Below are 10603 nucleotides of genomic sequence, written 5' to 3'. Positions count from 1 at the left end.
TTTGAAGTGCCACATTTTCCTGACCTTACATGAGAGAGCTCATTACGTTTTATTCCTAATTTTTTCTTTTTGTCCTGTGGTTTCAGAATGCAAATTGTTTAATATAAAGGAGTCCAATCCTGCTCCAATTCATATAGCCAAATATTAAATATAATGCTCTGAGACAAAGTCACGCAGATCCTAATTTTCGTCTGGCAATAGTATCTGCTAGCATATCATTGCTGAAAATGGTTGTTCTCAGTTATTTTACATTGCAGAGAAAAAGTGACTCGGTGGCAGGATCCCTTCAGATGCCTGGACAAAACTGATTTTATTTTTTTCTAAATTACTGTTTAGAAATCCAAAGACGTTCTCTGCTATTTGCTGGCATGCGAAAAGGCACACTAAATGGCACTTGGGGGTTAATTTTCATGACCCTGACTCTACCTCTCAACAAGATAGATTACATTTTCAATCCTATTCCTTGGCGTATAAGAGAGAATCATTTTGTAGAAAATGAGAATTGATCCAAATCTTCACCCTAAAGTCAAACTGCAGCTTTATTGACCAGAAAGGGAAAGAAAAAAAAGGATGCATTTCTTTAGAATACAGTGTTCCCCTTTATATCCCCCATGCCAAAAGAGAATGCAACAGGAGCAAAGCCACCACATCAACTGGGAAACCAATGTCTAGAGAAGGGCAGGTCATTGCTGGGAGACCCAGCTTGCTCCTACGGGTTCATTTGCAGCTTGTGTGCAACCTTCACGCCTTTTCTTCTCTTCCCACCCTTTGGCTCACTGCCTCCCTGCCCTTTGTGCCTCTTCAACCCTGACACTGCAGCCATTGGGGACCATATATAGCCGGATGCAGATAAAAGGCCAAGGGGATTTTCCGAGGTGTGAAGAGGAGCCAGGCGCCTCCCTCTTGCTGAAAACCCCTGGGAGCCGGTGTCCACGCTGCCCTTGGCTGTCATGGGGCAAAGGGAAGCACTGGGGTTTGGGTGATGGACACCCTGCAAGACAGTTTTCCAGAGGCATCGGCAATTGGTGTACCCTTCTGGGACTGGGGTGAGGACACCCCACCTACAAGGCAAGCAGGGTTTGAGACTTCATCCTGCTGTCCTGGCCAGGCAGAGGCACGGATTTTACTTCTGGCCATGCCCTGGACTGGTTGTCACTTTGGGAAAGTTCATTTCATTGCTCTGCTTCTGCATCTTCTGAGTCACCTTTGTCTTTGCTCTGCATATCTGCGCTGCCAGCCCTTCTGGGACAGGCTGGGAATCAGCCCTACTGGAGCACCCCGGCCAGGTGTCTCAGTTTGGGTGTAAAGTCTGATGCCATTTTATCTTCCCCTTCCCTTGAGAGATTCAACATAAATAAAAAACAACAAAAATATTCCTAACCTTTACCCCGGGAGAAAAAAGTTTGAAAACGTGAGGTGTGAAGCGAGCACAAACTCCTCCCTTTCATAAGACATATAAGAAAATCCCCAAGTTTTACTTATTGTAGGGCTGAAGACTTTTACAGCCCACTCACCTCATGGCTCCAAACATTTGGGCTGGCACTACCAACACTGTCAGGCATGCCAAAGATTCGCTCTCAGCACCTTGCGTGCTGGTGTGCAGCCAGGCTGGAGAACGCTGGTTTATCATCCTGCTTCAAAGGAAAGGAAAAGAAAATCCCCAACCGATCCCCAACGCAGCAACAAAGCCTTTCTGCAGGAGGCAGAGGGCAGTGTTTGCACACACATAGTTATTACAAACACAGGAGGGTCAAGTTCATCCCTGATGTTCTCCCCACTGTCCCCTTTGGGGTGATGGTGATGGCCCACTGGATTTCGGTGAGATGAGAGGCAGATCTATGCCTGGATGCGTTTAGGTTCAGATGTGTTTGGAGAACACTCCTGGGAGTGGTTGCGGTGCTCAACTCTTCTTAAAAACTGCCACGGGTCCCCATGTGAGTCCGTTGAGACAGGGGGAGCACAGGTCCTCCCTGGGGGGACACCTCTGGCAGAGAGCCTCAATATTTTTTTCCTCAACTGGGAGAATTGCTCTGCACCAAGCAAGGTCAGAAGCCAGTTCAGAAATTTACTGTCAGGATGGCCGAGTGGTCTAAGGCGCCAGACTCAAGGCTCTGCCTTCCCACAGTTGGGAATTCTGGTCTCCATGTGGAGGCGTGGGTTCAAATCCCACTCCTGACAGGTACCTTTTTCTCTGGAAGTGTTCAAGGCCAGGTTGGATGAGGCTTTGAGCAACCTGGTCTAGTGGAGGGGTGTCCCTGCCCATAGCAGGGGGGTTGGAACTAGATGATTTTTGAGGTCCCTTTCAACCCAAACTGTTCTATGATTCTGTGATTTTGTGATAAATGTTATAGGCTTCACAGGAAGCAACTGCTCACAGATTCATCTCTTATCTCTTTGGTCCTATCCCTGGGGTACCCATGGGGGGCAGCTGGCTTTACACCCCTCCCTGATAGGCAGGAGAAGGGCAACGTGCCCATGTGCACCTCCTCCCTGTGTACATGCCTAGGAGGCTAATTTGATCTCCTCCCTGCCTCCCCCCAAACCATCTCAAAACAAAGCTACAGCGCTGCGACGCACCGCGCCGATTAGCAAGGGGAGACACAGGAAAGTCTCGCTTCTGGGAAACGACACCGGTTAATGGCACGACACAGGGAGCTCGCAGTCTTGGAGCCGACTCTTTGGCAGGAGTCTGTAGGTCTGAAATCAATACCCTCCTCTGCTTCCCGTGCCCCCCTGCTCCTGCTCTTTCCCTCCAGGGATGAGCTTTCCCAGGGTCATAGCCCAGCTGGGAAAAGATTTGTCTCATTTGGATGCTCCTCATGGCAAAACAGTCTCTGAAGGTAAACACATTGAAATGTGGAATGAAAACTTTTTTTCCAAGCCAAACTCAGTTTGTATTTACAAAAGGGGCTGCTTTAGAAAACTGATAAATTTCACACTTTCCTGTGTGGTACCAACACAGGGGAAAAATATCACAGCTCTGAAGCCCTTTTCCTGCAGGAAACAGTGTGTGCCTACGGAGCCCATTGTAGTTTGTATTCTTTTGAACAGGGAGTACATAACATTTTCCTTAGCATCTCTTTGATGTCACCTGCCACCTGCATTGCAAGAGGCAGCTTCCCCTCTCCAGCAGCAGCTGCGTTCCACATCATGGTAGAGATGGCAAAGGGAGATTCCTCTGCCACTCGATACTAACTGTCCCGTGATTAAATTCAACCTTAATTTAGTTTCATTGCGCCACTGGAGCTGAGTCAAGGACTAATTATCCCACATAGTTTACGAGGTCCTCAGAAGTTTATGGCAGAAGAACAACATGCTAGGTGCCAGCGGTGCACCCAAACAGCTATCTGAAATTCCCAGCTCTGACCTGAGCAGGGTCTAGGAGGAGACTGCTGCAGCAGGTGGTATTTAGAAAGATGTAGAACACAGCAATGTCTAACTGCATTCCTGAGAAATGCAAAGTTAGCTCCGAGATAGTGTTCCACACCCATCAGAGATGTGGCACTGCTCTCACTGAAACGTGGGAACTACTGTTGCCCGTTTCGAGCCAAGCAGCTATTGAATGCTGAGGGATCCCCAGGTTGCTTCCTGTAGGGATGGAAACTGGCTATAATCAGGTATTTCTTTGACATAGTGTCTGAGGCACATGTTTGGTCCCTCAGTGCTGCAGGGGAGCTCTCCTCCAGTCAGCACCTCAACCTTTCTGTATTATATTTTCTAAGGGACATCCTGTAAATACCTTCTCACTCTGCTTAACAACCTGCTTGCTCCTTTTCTGCCAGCCACATCTAGCCAAACGCACACACGGAACACTTTGCTAGCACTGGTGCACAGGTTTCTGCTCTGGCACCCAGTCCCAAGGCCAGGATCTTCTTACCCAGTTTGGTTCTGACCAGCCTCACGTATTCTTCTGATCAGTCTTGCAACTTCAGCTGTTTTCATTGCAAAAAGATTATTTACCAGCTCCATCTATTTTGAATAAAGAATGACCATCCCATCTACATGGCACACAGCTGAGATCAGGTCCCAGATCTATTGAACACCCAAGGGTTTCCCCAGTGGGAGGGCCATGTGCTCTTAAGATTCACCTCAAATGGGATTTGTTTTCTTAAAGATTTAAACAATTATAGAAAAGCAATTATTTTTATAGTGTGTTTCTGTTGGGACATTTTGACAACACAGGCTGATTTTAGTCCTATCCAAAGCTCCTCGGGGCTCCTGTGCCACCCTATGTCCATTCCAGCTGGCCAGGACACCTCTTTGCACAAGCCCACTGCTGCCTCCCTGCAGGGTGATGGCTGCCTGGAGCTGCAGCCTTTTTGTTGGAGAGGAACCTCACTGCCCTCACACCTGCCCCAGCCTTTGCTATCATAATTGTATTCTCAGTTTTGGAGGTTTCCTCTGTAAAATGCTGTCCAAAAACCCTGTCCCCTTCGCACCTCTTTGGATGATTCGTAGGGAGAACTTGGAAGGCAGTCCTGAGTCCAGCAACCCCCTGTACAGAAATTAACTTTTTCAGGCAGCACTGCACAGTCTCTCCCCCACAGTTTGTCCATCTTAGGTTTTCTACTTTTCCTTCTGCCAGGGTTGTGGAAGCAGTTTTGGGTTGTAAACATTTCACAATTTAAACTAACTCCCTGTAGAAAATGAACTAAAATATTCTAGCCATAGAATTATTTTAGCAGAACGTCTAGCTTTTAAAATCCCTGGAGGCCTCAGAGGGAATTCAGAGGTGATGGCTGGGAGACCCTTGGGGGTCTTTGCTGCAGGTTCGTAAAGGGATCAGTGGTACCTTCATGGGGCAGAAGCAGCATTTGGTTAGCTCTGCACCAGTGAGAAGCTTGAGATTGGTGTGGGAAGAAGGGAGGTGGGAATGGAGATTGGAGGTCTTGGAGGCTTTGGGAGACCTGAGAGCAGACATGCACTGGTTGTTCCTTCTCCACTGGTATTTTAGGCCCCTCCTGACGAGAAGTAGGAGAGAAGAGGAGAGGACAGAAGATGATCGTGGTGAGTAGGACTGCCCATGCTGCCTTACACCCCTTTCCTGTCACTTGATGCCAGTAGAGGATTGTCCAGGCAGGAGAGAAGCAAAGAACAAGACCACTCATCCCAGACTCCTCTGATATGCCCAAAACAAGCAGTTTACCTCCCTAGGGAAATGCTTACTTAAAGTAGGTCAACATTTGTGGTCAGTCATGCTCCCTATTTTAGGTGTTCTTCAAAACTTTAGCAAAGCTTCAGACAGGGTAATTCCAGGGGTCTAAAGCCCTAAGCTTTGTAATGTGGCATCCTTGTGTAGTGTTGGTGGTGCTGGAGCTCCCATGGTTGCTTACAGCATCTCTCCATGTTTGCAGGGACTGGACATACCTGTTGGGAAGGGACCATGAATGCTCAAATCACCTAAGTAAAGTGCTTTGAGAAACACGTTGGTTTAGCCAGTAAGATGTTTTTTGCTCCTATCTGTAGGTGAAAAAAAGGGAAAAGATCTTCACTAGAATGACTTCACCTGATCTGATATTAAGAGCTGGAGGGGAGCCCAAGAGAGTAATGGGCCCCTTTGCTGCCAAGTGCGTGGGAGCTCACAAGAGCTACCTGCCCAGCAGTGCCTCAGCAGCACTTTGGGCATCAGCCTGGTGAGAGACTTGGTTAGGCAACGCGTGGGTTTCAGAGAACAGCTGGTTCCCCTTTGGTTCCAGGAGGATAATTACAGAATCATAATGTCCTCAAAGCTCCCAAATCTACTTTTTTTTTAAATTTATTTTTGTTTTTTTTCCCCCAAGAGAGGTTTTGCTCCACTGTCAGGGCTCTGATGTAAGCTCTGCCTGGCTCTCCTTCATGGGACACTGGACAGAGAGAGATCTTCACAGCACTGCAAAACAGCAGACAGCCCCCGGTGAACACTGCTGATGTGACAGCTGGTTGGGAGCTGCAGGCGCCTGGTGGCAGCGCCTCAGGGTAGGACCAGACTAAACTTCCTACGTGGCAGGAGACACCTCTGCCTACGTGCTCCAGGACTCTGGCAACGTGCTGCCCTCAGGCACCAAACAGCAAATGCAGCAAGTGGGGTTATGGCATGTTGCTGCTGTAGGGGTTGAAGTTTACGCTGCATTTCTTTTCTCACATCAGAATTCTCTTTAACACACATCCAGTGCTCGTGTATGAAGATCTGCTTTTTAGGGAAAACTCCTGGTAGGAACCCACTTGTTCCCAAAAATCACAATGGGGGACTATTATTTGTTTAAGAGGTGTCCCACTCTCCCTGAGCTCTCTTCACCTAGCAGAAATAGTGTGTAAGTAATCACAAAAAATCCTACTGCTTCTAGCTTCATGGGAAATCAGAATGTAATTCCCTACTTATGTTTGCAGAAGTTTTTAACGTCTGGCTTGGTGCTCAAACCGGGACGCATCCACTTCGAACAAGTCTGTCTCCATAGATGGTGTTGGTGTGCCCTGGCGTGCCTGACCTCTGTGCCTCCACAGGGATGCTCCATGCCAACATGTGCATTCTATATATTGGGATATGCTCAGTAAAGACAATAGATTTAATCCTCAGTGACGTTGTGTGAAAAAAACAGATTTTAACATCTGGTCTTCTGTCTTTAAAACACAATGGCACTTCATAAATAATGTAGCATTATAGCTCCCAGAAGACATTTACAAGTACTTTATTAGGTGTCACGTCAGTGCTCCATTTTGCAGCAACTGCCCAGAACTAGACGTCCTATAATTCAGTTACACTGTAAGTAGCCACTAATGAGGCATATTATTATAAAGAGCCAATGCTGTGCAGCTACACTGCAGTAAATCTGAAGTAATTCCGGTGAAATCAGTGCTAAAGCATGGATTTACTCCTGTGAAATGGAAAGCAAAGTCTCACTCAAAAAAAAAAAAAAGGAAGGTTTTGAAGAATGATTGTGAGACTTTGAGGAGGTGTCTGTGGAAACCTCCTAATTCTTGCTTTCTGCCCTTCCCTATTCTCTTTTCCACTCCATTCTCATCTGTCACTCAGGTATTGAGTAGCCTGACAAGTCTGCCTGACGATTAATGCTGCTATTTTGTGGGTTTGCATAGTGCCTCCTGAGTACTTAACAGGTCTTAGAGACTTCAGTTCACTAAGCTCTCAGATTGTCTGGCAGTCCCCAATGGCTTAATAATGTAAAATCATAAACCGGACTGCAACTGATTCCTCTCTCCTGTCTATTCTTTTATCAGGGACTGCTACGTGGGATCTGGAAGACAGAAACATAATTAGATGTGTGCTGAGTGGGATTTCCCTTTAGCAAGCAGAATTCTGACCTGCAGCTCCAGCTATAACCAGGGATTTTAGGGAGATGGATTTTCTGGAGATAATAATGCTTCCTTTGCCATAGGATGGAGATGTTCATAAAGCAGCTTTCTGTGCACAGAAGGATTTCTAGCCTTTCCTGCAATGGCTTACTCAAATATGCTCTTGTAGCAAAGCTGAAATTGTTATATGCTCTCGGAGTATATAAATTGGGATGCAACATGGCTGCATGATGTAACCTAAAAATGACCTCATCCTCCTTAAAATCAGTCTTATTCATCCAGTTTTCTACTGATAGACTTATTCTTAGCCTAGAATGACATTGTCTCCCATAGTAGACTAAGAGGCTCGTTTCTGATCTCTGCTAATTAATAGAATGTGTGTTTCCAGAGACAAACCCTGGTGTGTATGTAGGCATAGGTCGCTCTGTGGGCATGGGCATGTATACATGTGTGTGTGTTTGCTGACAGCTCTCCAATCCTGCTAGTAAGTCACAATCAAATTTACTATTTCCTTTCTATCTGAACAACGTCATTACCTCCTGCTAATGCGGTTAGGAGGGAGCAGGAGATGCTCTGGGATGTTGGCTGGGGGTGGTGAAGCCAGCGCCAGAGCACGTGTGTGAACCGTGGGCTTGGGGGGCAATTGCTGCTTGCAAGGCAGAGGGATACTCTACCCCAATCTTAAAATTGGGACAATGTTCAGTTGGGATCATTGAAGCATAAAATGTCCTATGCTGAGACTGCTTTGAGCAGCAGTACTCAGCGGCTGGACGCCCATCTAAACTTACCTTCGTGTTGCAGTTTCTGCAGTTTAAGACAAGTCAACCCTGATTCAGCAAAATACATGTGAAACTTGAACTGGGCTTCCCTGGGGCTGCCATGGGCTTGTGATGGGCAAATGCTTCCATGAACCCCCCAGAGACAGGAATGGCTGACACTATGCAAGTCAGCACCCAGATGAGCTTGCAATGCTTCTGCTCTTCCGTGCTGGAACACCAAACTGACAGCAAAGCTGGACGAAAGGTTTGAGGTGGAAGATCTTTGTGGCTCTGGAGGCACTTGGGGAAAAGCACAGCAAAGCTTTTTCCTTAATATTAAGCAGTAAAGAGGCGTCCCTGCCCATGACAGGGAGGTTGGATTAGATGATCTCTGAGGTCCCTTCCAGCCTATGCTATTCTATGATTCTATGATTCTATGAAGAGAACTGGAAGCCAGCTACCCTTCCTTCTAGGGAAGCATCCTAATCATGAAGCTATAGAATCACACTTCTCCCTTCTTCCCAGCCCAGCCCAATTATAATTTAATTATTTCAAGAGACCAGCATAGCATCAACATCAGGGAATGAAGCACACATCACTGCTTCAGCATCCCCTGTGATTTTGTGGCCATGGTGCCCAGAAAATGGGTTCAGCTTGTGTTGTTGGAGACAGAACCATATTTTAGTCTTCCATAAATGAAGCAACTTCCTCAGCTGTGGACCTACAGAAGAAGAGCAGGGAACTGTTTAATTTCGGAGATAGCAAAGCCTGGTCTTGCAAGCGTGCTCAGAGCATGTTTGCAGCGCAGACCCCGTTAAGGAGCTCCTAGTTTGTGCTGCGTGATAAGCCTGAGTGAGGAATGAGCTAGATGCTGGAATACTTGGTCCTCCAGAGACCGGGACATGTTGTGGAGTGCTATCGGCAGACCTATAACTACCTGGAAATGTTGATGTAAAAAGACATTAGCAGCTCTGGACTTCAAGGGCCTCCTGAGCCCTGCCTCTGCAGAACTAGAGGTTTTCACCTTGGAGATCCAAGCAGTGTTCAGACAATCAGGACACCTGTGTGGAGGTAGGGCTGTGCACTTCCAGCCATGAAACAGGTGCGATGAGGTGGAAAATACTGTGAGTGAAATGTTTGGCCATTGTGGCAGTAGGAGCAACCAAATAATGTAGACAAGCAGAAATAGAAAATGAAAAATGTTTGTGCTTTGTTCCAGTGGCAGAGAAAGAATAAGAAACCCCATATCTGGTGTCCCAGTTCTCTGCTCTGGATATAAAATCAGACTCCTTTCTTTTTGGTACAGAGATGTACTCAATTTCAATTTATTCTGCAGAAGAGTTTGCTACCTCTTGCGTTTTAAAAGCACCGCCGTTTTCACACAGGTCTTTGTTATGTAGGTTATATTTACTCTTTGCATTAAACATCTTTTTTTCCTCAGATACCTTGTACAAGGTCTATTTGCTACCAATCTCCTCTTGCTTGGCATAGTGAATCACTGTTCACACAATGCCGAATGAAGCCGCTAATTAAATATGTGATACTTATTAGGCTCTAGACAGGCTATACTTACAAGACTGTGCAGTAAATGACTTGTTTGTACTATTCTTTAACTTATCTCCTGCCCCTATCCAGCTGCTTTGACTGCAAACAAATCTACGCTCACAAAATATGAGGGCCAATTCTCTCTGGATTCACGCTTTTGTACACAGATCCAAATCCTTAAGTAAGGAAGCCTGGAATAGAAATTACTTGGCTGCTTGTGACTCATTTGGTTACCCTGAAGTAACTCCGAGGCTTGAAAGGGCTCTCCGTGGTCACACTGAGACATTTGCTGACTTTGCAAGGAGTTCATCGAAGTGAACAGTGCTCCTGTACTCATGTGTGCAGGGCAGAAAAAAATTTGAGATGAAAACATGCCTAAGAGCACAGTCTTATGCAGGTCTTCATCATATAGATGAGGTGCTCAGTATCCCTTCTTTCCTGTAAGGAGGAGCAAGTTGGCAGATTTGTGGCAAACTCTAGTTAACAATAAATCATATTTCTCTGCTGGCTCTACTCATGTATGTGAAGCAGACCAGGTGGATTCAGCCACCTCTCCCAGATGCTCTGCGCTGCTGATGCTCCATGTCCTGCACAACATCCTTGTCTCTAAACTAGAGAGACATGGATTTGACGGATGGACCACTCGGTGGATAAGGAATTGGCTGGATGGTCGCATGCAAAGAGTCAACGGTCAACGATTCAATGTCAAAGTGGAGGTCAGTGATGAGTGGTGTTCCTCAGGGGTCAATACTGGGGCCAGTGCTATTTAACATCTTTGTTGGCGACATGGACAGTGGGATCGAGTGCACCCTCAGCATGTTTGCTGACGACACCAAGCTGTGTGATGTTGTGGACACACTGGAGGGAAGGGATGCCATCCAGAGGGACCTTGACAGGCTGGAGAGATAGACCTGTGAGAAACTAATGAAGTTCAACAAGTGCAAGGTCCTGCATGTGGGTCGGGGCAATCCCAAGCACAAGTACAGGCTGGGCGGAGAATGGATTGAGAGCAG

The 10603-nt window shown here is 46.6% G+C and overlaps 1 non-coding gene across 1 annotated transcript; it reads left to right on the top strand.

The window, feature by feature from the left end:
* The first annotated feature begins 2070 nt into the window (after positions 1-2070).
* TRNAL-CAA (transfer RNA leucine (anticodon CAA)) lies at positions 2071-2178 on the top strand. The gene is made up of 2 exons: positions 2071-2108; positions 2133-2178. It is a non-coding gene; the product is annotated as a tRNA-Leu (tRNA).
* The last annotated feature ends 8425 nt before the right edge of the window (positions 2179-10603 follow it).

The sequence above is a fragment of the Tauraco erythrolophus genome, chromosome 7, assembly GCF_009769465.1.
Source record: "Tauraco erythrolophus isolate bTauEry1 chromosome 7, bTauEry1.pri, whole genome shotgun sequence".
In the NCBI taxonomy this organism is placed as follows: Eukaryota; Metazoa; Chordata; class Aves; order Musophagiformes; family Musophagidae; genus Tauraco; species Tauraco erythrolophus.
Note: the sequence above shows the minus strand (reverse complement) of the source record. Positions and strands in the feature narration are given on the sequence as shown.